General features: G+C 38.4%; 1 long non-coding RNA gene across 1 annotated transcript; it reads right to left on the bottom strand.

Annotated features, from left to right (window-relative positions):
• Nucleotides 1-3,513: 3,513 nt before the first annotated feature.
• Nucleotides 3,514-9,532, bottom strand: LOC148155328 (uncharacterized). Its single transcript, XR_015765538.1, has 3 exons — nt 9,293-9,532; nt 8,605-8,706; nt 3,514-3,616 (listed from the first exon to the last, which is right to left on the bottom strand). It is a non-coding gene; the product is annotated as an uncharacterized LOC148155328 (long non-coding RNA).
• Nucleotides 9,533-11,069: the final 1,537 nt, after the last annotated feature.

Genomic DNA, 11,069 nt, shown 5'->3' with positions numbered 1-11,069 from the left:
TCTATCTTGGTTTTATTTGTCACATGTGGTGTTTAATATTTAGTTGCTCACAGATCATAACAAGTCAATGTAGAAACCCAGGACAACTATGCATAAACAAACAAACACTCCCGAAAGCAAGTTAGGGTGACTAACTTAACAGATGTGTTGAGAGAATATTCAATAAACATAAAATATGTTGCCCACATAATAATAATAATAATAATAATAATAATACTTATTTGCCATCTTCACGTCTGCGTTTGGGTTTAAGACAACCCACCAACCATGAAAATTAGAGAACTCCGTAACAGCTCTGAAGATCACAAAGCATTAATCAATGCATCATCAGAAAAAGGAAAGAGTGTAGCATAGATGAAAGGCTCAGCAGGCTGAGCTTGTGATATTAGACACCAATGGCTTTGGTGTAGCCAATGATGATCCATGATTCTCCTAATCATGGATCATATGATCCATGATTAGGATCATATGATCATATGATCATCCTAATCATATGATATATGATCATCCATGATTAGGAGAATCATTTTAAAACTAGACAAATTAGTTGTGCACTTTTCAAATTTGGTTTTTATACAAGAGTAGCAAGAAGAATGCCATTGTTGGAGGTAAACCAAAAAAAAGTCCATTTGTAAGTTCTAAGAAATGAAGGAATGTGGAAGAAGGGATTCTGGTCAGGTGAGACTCATTTGTAATAACCTCTTGGCCTACGTGCAAAACACTCGGTATGACACAACCCTTCATGTTACTCTGAACACAACATTCCACCATGAAACATTGGTGGCTGCATCATATTGTGGGAATTATTTGGTAGAGACAAAAAAAAAGCTAGTGAGAGTTGATGCCAAGATGGATACAAAGCAATTCTCAAAGGAAATATGTTTTATGCAACAAAAGACCTTAGACTGGATTCACCTTCCAGCAGGACAAGGGATTTAAAAATACAGCCAGAGCAATGACAGAATAGTTTAGAGCAAATACTGTTCATTGGTCGGAATGGTACAGACTAAAATTAGGTTGAGAATCTGTGACAAGACTTGAAAGTTGATGTTCACAGAAGCTCTGTATTAGTCTGTCTGACCTTGAACTATCTTCTGAAGAAGAATAGGAAGGAATAAGGAATCATTTTTCAGATGTGTAAGGTCAGTGGAGACACCCCCCAGCCCCCCAAAAAAATCAAAGACAAAAAAATCTGAACTGTAATTGAACTGGCTCAGTAGAGCTCAATACATTGTAATGACACATTTTTTAAATCAAGTATGACATCTATATTACTTAATATGAGTTTAAGCTGGTTTAAGCATAACATTTAAGTAAAATCTCATTGAAGTTTGTTAATATAATGTGACAAGTTCTGTAAAAGTTAAAGTGGAATTAATACTTTGCAAGGAGGCAAAACCTTTTTTATATATTTCAGTTTAGTCTATGCTAATTCTTTCTGCAGATTGCACAGGTACCATTTCTTATTTAATACATTATAAAGGCTCATTAGTCAGCAGATGCTGCACTGTGTAATATGAAACTCACTATGAACTTCTAAATAATTCAACCATGAATTTCTTCTACTTTTAAACAAATAAATTGTTACTTCTGTTTTCATTCACCTCCTCGCATCTTTGTAAGGAATGGCATTAAAATAAATTTGACAATGTAAAAAAAAAGTGGGATAAGAACTTTAGAAAAGGAATGATAAGAAGGAATTCATTTCCTCATTTACACACACGTAGATGACTATAATATTCAAAATATATCTCTTTGCTATTCAACTTTGCTGTAATCATAAATATCCCCAGGCAGAATACAGTCACCAAAGCATGAACTGTAAGACATATGCAGCCAGAAGGAGGCCTGAGAATCACGTCTTTGAAAATGGCACAACTTCCGAGGCATAAATTGTCTTATTGGAGATGGGGTGGAGCTTTAGCTATAATCTCTATCATCCTATTGACAAAAAGAGGATCAGACTGCAGTTAACCCCAGCATGATGAGATGAAACAGATTAGGATGTATCAAGATTCCTTGATATGATAAAGCCGCAAGGGGTATATGTGAGCCTTTGTGATATTTCAGACATATTAGAAACGGTTTTATCTGATATAATGCAGGGTTGAGCGAAAAAAAAAAAAATCCTTTATTGTCTATTTGATATATTTTGGCTGAAGAGATTCTCTACTTCTCATGTCAAACTTAAGTCGCTGGAGGACTTACTTGAACGTCATCTGAGGAAGGCTCGTAGCTCGCCCTCTTGAAGGTCTCTGTCACATTGCGAAGGATCTCCACTGATGAGAGCAGGTCACCGGCATAGAAGTTCCTCGGCTGGGTGTAGTTCAGCAGGTTCTTGGTAACCTTGGACATGCCGTCCCCCGCCAGAGTCCTCTGGCCCTTCGCAAGATGGCTCTGAACCTCCAAGAACAGGAGAAGAAAGAACTTGGGGCATCAGTGTCCTCTTGCCAGTTTGTAAGGCACACATGGAGCTACACATTTGGAGTAAATGGAGTGCAAAAAATCGGGAAGAAAAGAGTCGACTCTTCGAGGCCCTTCATTTGACACTTATATCTAAGCTGGGCTGAAATGCTTTGTGCCTCACGGATGTTTTGAAATGAGCCAATATGAATAAAGGAGGTAACTGGAGCAGAAGACACATATTTAGGCAGAAACTGCATGGAGAAATTACATTTCACATCACTGCACAGGAATTATGTCCATAAATACATGTTCACAGGTGCAGGACCGTATGTGCTATCTCAGCCTTTGTAGATTATTTTCTTCTAACAGTGAGGGGGAGCTTAGCAGAATTATCTATTCTAGATAATGTACTACTGTGTTTCCAGACTATGCAGAGGAATCTTGCGAACTTATTTCTAAGTGGCTTTCAAAAAAACTAATGATTTTGGGGTGTAGAGAAAAGTGGAAAAAACAGAGGTCACATATATTATTAGATTTTTCTCTAATTCTCTCCTGCTTACATGCTTGTTTTAAAGAACAAAAAGTTTACAATACAAATAATAAAACATAGCAAATTGCATTCAGCCAATACATGCCCATCAGCCTATTTCAGTGTGTTCAGAATAAGAACAGCGATGCAGATAAGAACATGCCACAAAACAGGCGTGCCCAGGTCCAGTCCTTACAACTTTCAGATTCATCCCTGCTCCTATGCGCTGAGTAAAAAGGTTGACTTCTCTTACTAGCAGTAACTCAGGTCTGCAGACGCCTGATTCATTTGATCAAGGTGTGTTGGAGTCGTTGAGATGGTAGCTCTCGAGGACTGGACTTGGGCACCCCTGCCATGAAACAACAAATCAAACAGTCCGATACCCAGACTGCTATCTAAAAAGATAATACGACCAAATCTGTATTTTAATTTGCAGATTAACCACGTTCACCATCGAAAGGGGTTAATCTTTGGCTACAGTGTGATGAGATCAAGGGGGCGGGAAAACACTGGGGAGGTAATTTATGATCCATTGGACACAGAGGCTGTGAAAGGAAGCTGACTTTGCACCTACTGTTTGCTGCAAGTATCTGAATTCATTTGTTATGCATCGAGCGTAGCTGGGCTTCTCCCAATAGGCCATGCCGCGGTGATCCAAAGAGCAGCGTCGACTAGTGGTGCCTGCAAGAGCGGAGGGGGGACGGCGACAGATTCAGAGAGCGGAATCAGAGAAGGAGGGATAAGAGCAGAGATGAGTAAGCACAGAGAACACAAAGAGAGGTAAGGGTATGTGGGATTAGGGGGAAAGCATAGGAAGGCAGGAAGGCAATTGGGAGTGGTGGAATGGAAAGGGGAGAGACAAAAAGAACAGGGAGAAATAACTGTTTTTTGTGAGAAAATTATCACTTTTTCCATGCTCATCTTATGGGCATGTAGTTCAAAAGCAAAATACCATCATTTTTGTCATCAGGGTTTGTGTAGAAAATAAATTGTATTGTTATGAAAAGAGTAAAACCAGGTAGCCTGGCAAGAAAACAATGGCATTAAAGAATAACGTTGCTTTGCTTTAACAAACGACATAATCCGATTGATATTTATTAGTATTTTCCAGACCGTGTTCATACAGCTTTGAGCTTTGAGCCACAGCATGGAGCAGCTCAATAATAACAAATAAAAACTAGGTTATACCAAATTATCAATATGTACTGCAGACAAAGCAATAAAATTAAACATTTCCAGAAAACATCTACATACCAATAACAGCTGCTTCATGTACTTCAAGTTGAAAACAAACCCCTAAATAATTATTGTAATTATTCTTTTCTACTTACAGTGGAGGTAGCTTTAAGATACCAGACAGTTGAGTAATTTGTAATTTTTATTTCTTTTTTATTTATTTATTTATTTTACTATGCTGTTTGATAAAATTATTGCACTTCAAAGGATCAGTTTTCATTGTTAAGCTGATGACACTCAGTTATACTCATCCAAAAATCTAATTAAATTACCTGTTGTGGTAATTGTGTCCCCACATCAAATTCTATTCCGGACTCCCTAACTCCAGCCAGTTTTGTCCGCCTGGCTTTTAAACAGAGACATGGTTAACAGAAGAGCGACCCAATATCCACCCACATCACAGCGTACAGCCGACATAAGGGTCCAATATCACTAGGAGTGCACTTCACACGTCACCTTACTGCTTCAGCACAGGCACTTCACATCCTAAAGGAAAACTCCAGAGGTACAAAATATTTCCCTGGGTATCTGCACTTCAGACAAGCTCTTTACTATTTCCTCTTCCTCCACACACACACACACACACACACACACACACGCACACACAGAGAATTAGATCCAAACCAGACCTCCAACACCCATCCAACTCCACAGCCACAGCTCGGAGGTTTGTCTTAAATCTTGAACACGCGCAAAACACTGTTACACCCTGGGAGCGCCCGTGCAGCACCATGAGCCAGCCCACAGGACAGCATCACCTGCCTTCTGCTTTATACTGCGCTAAGCATCTGTTTCCCTCTAAACCGGCTTCTCCTGGGTGCTGTATGTCACATTTCACCCATCAAAAGAATACTCTGAGGCTCCACGACTCAATGAAGTCACCAGAGGTGTATCATATTACAGCTTGATACCTGGAAATTAGGCATTCATTTAGTGGTCTAACTGTGACATTTCCAAATGTCACAGTTAACTAAGAGAGGCAACACACCATTCTCTGTGAGAATTGGCAAAAAAGACACAGAGTAAAGAAACAACATTGAATCCCAGCCAAGTTTTATATTATTTAAAAGAAGAGTTTAAATTAACAGAGAAATGTGTTTTTTTTGTTGCTTTTTTGAAGATAAAATTTTTAATGACAGATGTTACTATTTGAGTCTTGCATCAACATTAATGACTAAGTTGTGGAATGTGGAAAATTGATCAGAAATTCCACAATGGCAGATTCAAGGCTAAATTCATTTTTAATAGGAAAGACTGGACCCGAGACCGCTTCTGTGCATGAAAAGCTTTACGGAGAAAATATTTATACATTAGTTATAAGTGCGAAAGTCTGGTGTATGCATTACTGAGAGGAGAAGTAACATTTATTTTTCAGTTATTCAAAAAATGTCTCTCATTTTGCTTTGATCCATTTTCATGGTGAGATCATACAGGGTCAGCGGTGGAAAATCAAAACCTTGACATTGAGTCCCTACTAATAAGTCTTTCCGGCCTTGCATCATCTGTGAAGTACGTACAGTACCCTGCATATGAAATGTAGGTCAGTGGAGATGTGTTTGATCAAATTCAAGGCTGCACTCCACTACGACACTGACCTGTTACTGTCTTCCTTAGCAGTATACCGAGTATGGGTCCTTATTAAAGAGGAACTTTTGTACAAACAGCCTGTCCTCAAGATAAAAGACGCAGCCAGAATTGATTAACAGAGCAGTGAGGGAGAGGGCAGGTCTTCAAAGTTTCGAGAAATATTTTTTGTAACCTTACCACGACAAATGGCGGAATATAAAAATAAAAATTCTCTGGATGATGGAGAAAACCTTTCATGTCTTGGCGCTCAAAAGGTGGAAGCTAAATAGAAATACACACCACAACTGATATTATTTGGAAACTATTTTGAAAGCTACTTATAGTGTTCTTCCCATTTCACTATTGTGAATGATTGTGATTGCAATCTACATATTGCTGACATGTAGATTTATGTCAGCAATATAGTATCATGGTGCAATGTCAAAAAAGTGGTATAAAACATTAGCATGTGTCTGTACTGTTCCTATTAAAAAGAATTTTACACATATCAGAATCTAACTGCGCATATACATGTTAAAGAATGATGAAACATTTTGCTAAATGTGTAGTGGGTTTGGCTTCTTTTTCAACAACAGATTGTTTTATTTAGAAGAAAGGAACTTTACCTGATAAATAGCTTTTTATGATCCACTAAATGTATATAACACATGGACAACATGAGCACTGAAATGGTTTTTCTGCTTGTTTCATTTTGCTTTGTTAATTTCTTTCAACTTAGGTTTATCTAACGCAAAATGATATATGCAGTAAAGGTATCCTTTATACTCCGCTACTTAGGAATATTCATTAAATAAAATATAACATAAATCTATGTGCTGCGTGTGTGAATCCTCGTGTTTTGTCTGTACTTCCTGTCTCTGACACCACTTGTCATCTATGATCACCGAGGCAGTGCTGATGGCCCTGCGCTCCTCCTGTGATGACCTTGATGATCCCACCAACAGGGAGCGAGGCTGTGGAAAAGCCCCTAAACATGTCCGTACTATATTCACGTTTCACTGTTGCTCTTTCAGCTCAGTAGTTCAACCTTTTTTAGTCATGCTCTCAGAAGTCACTGAAGTCATAGGTTGTGTTTTTTCTTTCTTTTCCTTAATAGTTTCATAATGTGGACCCCTGTGAAAAACACCTACTGACATTGAAAGTAAGATTAACGGCTTTACAAATAAATCTGACCTTACCTCAGCTGTAGTTAGTCATTATATTTTTTTCTTCCTGTGGTCTGTGCCAGCTTTGACAAGCAGAGGCACTGCGCTTAAATATGAAATATGTCTGCCATCTCCTGTTTTGTACTTCATCATAATACTGCTCAGAGATAAAGTACTTCTCTGGCAAAGAGGTACGATAACATTAGGAGCAAACTTATGTTTTGGTGCACTGTTCAAAAAAGTCTATCAGCATTGATTATTACGAAGAATATAGATCTGAACTTCTCAGCTCCAAATTTTGTATTTCTTTAGACTCAAATCTCCAGGGTTCTTGGTCTTTTTCAGCTCATTAGAAAAAAAAAAAAAGAAATACAACATTTCAGGAAGGAAGTTTTAAACTATATATATATATATACATTTTGATGGATGTATTTATGTAATGTATGTATGGATGGAATGAAGCCTTGAAATACAAATATTTCTTGTAATCTGTATATTTTTATGCCTTTTCAAACCTAGAACAGAATTAAATCAAATTACAAACTTTTCCTGGTTGTATGGGAACTCATTAAAGTGCTCTCAATGAAATAAAATGTCCTGATAAAAAGAAAAAAAAATAAAGTGCTAGATTTTGGCTAAATTTGGCTATTACGATGTAACCTTTCCACAAATCCAGGGTTAATAACAAGTCCAAAATAAGTAAAAAGAAACACACATACACGCTCGCACACACACAGTACACACCTGAAGCTACTGCACGCACAGTGTCAACCAGTTATTGACCATAAAACTAATGTCAAGCCTGAAAGTTAATGTCATTCTAGTAAATCTTCCTCTGCTTAACTTTGCCCCAGGTGAGCCATCTGTGAATAACAGTGAGTTTGCAACCAGTTTGCCAGAGTCCCACTTCTTTCCTATGAAATAAATGTCAGATAGGAACACCAGAGCAACAGCTCACTGTGCCAAACCCACATCTAACCTCAGCGTTCAAAACCCCCCTCCTCGTTCTGTTGCATGTTTGTTAGCAGTTTGACCTTCAGCAAAAACTAAGGTATCACAGCAGATATATCACAGGCTCCATTCTTTCTCGTCAACGTTTTACTTCTCTCTCTTCTTCCCCTTCTTCTCTTCCTCTCCCGCCCCTCCCCCAAATTCAAAACATGCATCACCTGTTCTCTTCTCTCAGTCTACACATCCATTTCCTTTGCTTCATGTTTGATAAGGCATCTCAGTGTGGCTTTCTTCAAGCTTTAACAATGCCTTTGGGATCAAAGTTAGCCATTTTTCCCATTCAGTGCACAGGCTGTGGTCTGACAGGGGCAGCCTGGAGTAACCCCAGAGAATATGGAAATGGACTGAATGAATATGTGCTGAGTTCTCAGATGAAGAAACACAGTCTGGTATATAATGCAAGCATATTGTTCATTTGGCGAAGGCTTTCCACTACATCACAATTGGGAGAAATACTTTCTTAAAGAAGAAGAGCACAAAAACTGGAGGAAGTTAAAAAGTTTAACCTACAACTCTAAAATTGTAAAACTATCCTCGCAATTCTCTGAGAATGTGTTGACGCACTAATTAATTTACGTTCATATTCAATGGAGCAGTATTTCCAACACTGAGCGTCTGTAGATGTGATTGTACTACTTCAGTGTTTGTTAACTTGCTTTCCTCATTTCATACTGGACTATCATTTCTTACCTGTAGCATTGGGTGGGCATCGGTTGAAAGCGAGCTCTCCCGAAGGGGTCCGTCTCCACACCATCGACATTGCATAGTCCTCTGGACAAATCTCATACGGTGCTGGAGAGTAAAATGATACAAGTGATGCTACAATAATCCAAAGAGCTTTTTTTTTTTTTTTTTTTTTTTAGTATTTCCAACGTGATGCAACAATTTCTTCATACTTCAGACTAGAATGTATGGAAATATAAGAGATCAAAGCTGCAACAGTGTCAGTGAATATCGGCATGTAATTTAGGGATTATCATAGAACGGTTGCCTCTTAAATTGTGTTTTTTTTTTGTGAGTGTGGGGGCTACAAAGTTAAAAGGGGTTTTGATGTTATTTTATTTTATTTTTTTTAAATTGCTTTGTGCATTTCACAGAATGGAAGCATTAAGAGACCTTTTGCTTCAGACTCCACTTCAAAAAGACACAATGCAACCTGATGATTATTCTGTTTCTCAGTCTGCCCTTAATGCATCAAAGCATACATATTCACACTCCGTCATCCACGTCACCTTATCTCCGTCTCCTTCTGATTCTGCGTTATCTTATCTTGTATAACATGACATGTCACTTATTCTGCACAGATAATTATCAACCCACATCCCTCTTTCCTTGACTGTGACTCCTCAGATTCGAGGCTTATTATCCTCTGACTCACCTGGGCAGCGTTGGTCACTACACTTTCGAACTTCTTCTCCGTTCCCATCACACTGCTGCCCGGTCACCGCCACCCCCTGACACACTCTGACACGCCTTTGCCCTCCTCCATCACAGGACTTAGAGCAGCCGCTCCACGGACCCCAGGGATTCCACTGGCCATTAGCTAAAACAGAATCAATACTGGTGAGAAACTGATACTTTCAGAGAAGAAGAAGAAGAAGAAGAGAGAGAAAGCAAAGCCAAAGATACAGTCCGTCTTTGTGTTTTATGTGGTGGCCTTGAAGCTTTTAGCTTGAATGTCATTTTTGATATGTGTTTGTTCTTTTAATAAAGTCGTTATGTGGAACGTTTGGCAACATTGCAAAAAAGAAGACAAGATCTCATGTTTACTGGTTAAAGAAGCTGCTAAAAGAGTGATGAATGAGTCCCTTGCAAATGTAATTACACCGCTGAATCTTTTTCACGTTTTCCCATGCTACACCACTGAAATTCAAGGTATTCGGGGAGAATAGATAGACCAACACATAATTGCACATAAAAGTGAAAGAAAATTATATGCAGTGTTCATAAAATTCTACAAACAAAAGTCTGAAACATGTGGTCTGAGTTTGCATTCTGCCGTCTTTACCCCAGTCACCCAAACACAACCCAGGACTATTAGTTATCTCCAGACACTCTCTGAATACTAAATACAGCCCATCTGTAAGTAACTTAGAATCAGTAGATATGCAGATGTTATTCACAGGCCTCAGATGTTTGTTAGAGAACTTCAGAGAACAAACAATATCATGAAAACTAAGGGGTGCCGCAAACAGATCTGAAATGAAACTATTAAGAAAAAATGAGATCAAGGTTTATAGAACAATACCCAAAGATTTGAACACCTAATGGCGCATTGTTCAATCCATCTCTTGAAAACTAACAAAGAATGGCACAGCTAAAACTTAGAAAGAAAGGATGTATTTTTCCGCACGTTGCTGTATTTATGGATGCAAGATGACAAAATCACAAAAATAAAACAGACACCTAGGATGTTTTTCATTCAAAAAATTCTCAGATGAAGCAGTATGCATTCTGTCCTTGTTATGAACACTGTTAAACAACAAAAACTCCTTCCCTTCAGCAACATATTCAGCAACATGCACTTGTCTGAACAGAAAAGCACAACACCCCCAAAGCAGGAAACACGCTCCACTCTCATTTTAACCTCCACTTATCCTTTGCTTCACACATATAAACACATTTTACGTCCTACATCTATCCTCCATCAGAACGGCTTCCAGATGAGACAAACAGCAGAAACCCTTACGACCTGTTGGCCAAAACTCTCTGAAGACATTGATCAGATCTTGCTACTTACTCGTGGATCGGTCCACACAGGAGCGATTGATTCCTCAAACAGATGCATGCTCATGTGCTACAAAGAGCTCAGTGTGGCAGCAGTTCAAAACAGTAAATTTCAATCCAGCACAGGCCTGAATTATTTTTATATTTGGGAGTTTTTCTATTCCTTTTCAGTCCAGCAAGTCTTGGTTCTACAAATTTTGCTGGATCTCACATAGTCAATATGTGTACTTTTCAAAGTAATCATTTATTTTCTGAATAATACTTGACTTACAGCGTGGGGAAAAAAAGCTGATAACTGCTATAAGCAGACACAACTTAATAGATTAGCAAATGGTGCAATGCGTTGATTCACTCGGAGGCAGCACTATCTAAACATAAAATGAAAACTATGAATACTTGAGCTTTAATATCTTATAGACCGAAAAGAG

This window comes from Poecilia mexicana, unplaced genomic scaffold (genome assembly GCF_051168715.1).
Source record: "Poecilia mexicana isolate PSO_F unplaced genomic scaffold, ASM5116871v1 scaffold_15, whole genome shotgun sequence".
Classification (NCBI taxonomy): Eukaryota; Metazoa; Chordata; class Actinopteri; order Cyprinodontiformes; family Poeciliidae; genus Poecilia; species Poecilia mexicana.
The sequence above is the reverse complement of the archived record's forward strand: the minus strand, read 5'-3'. Positions and strand labels throughout refer to the sequence as shown.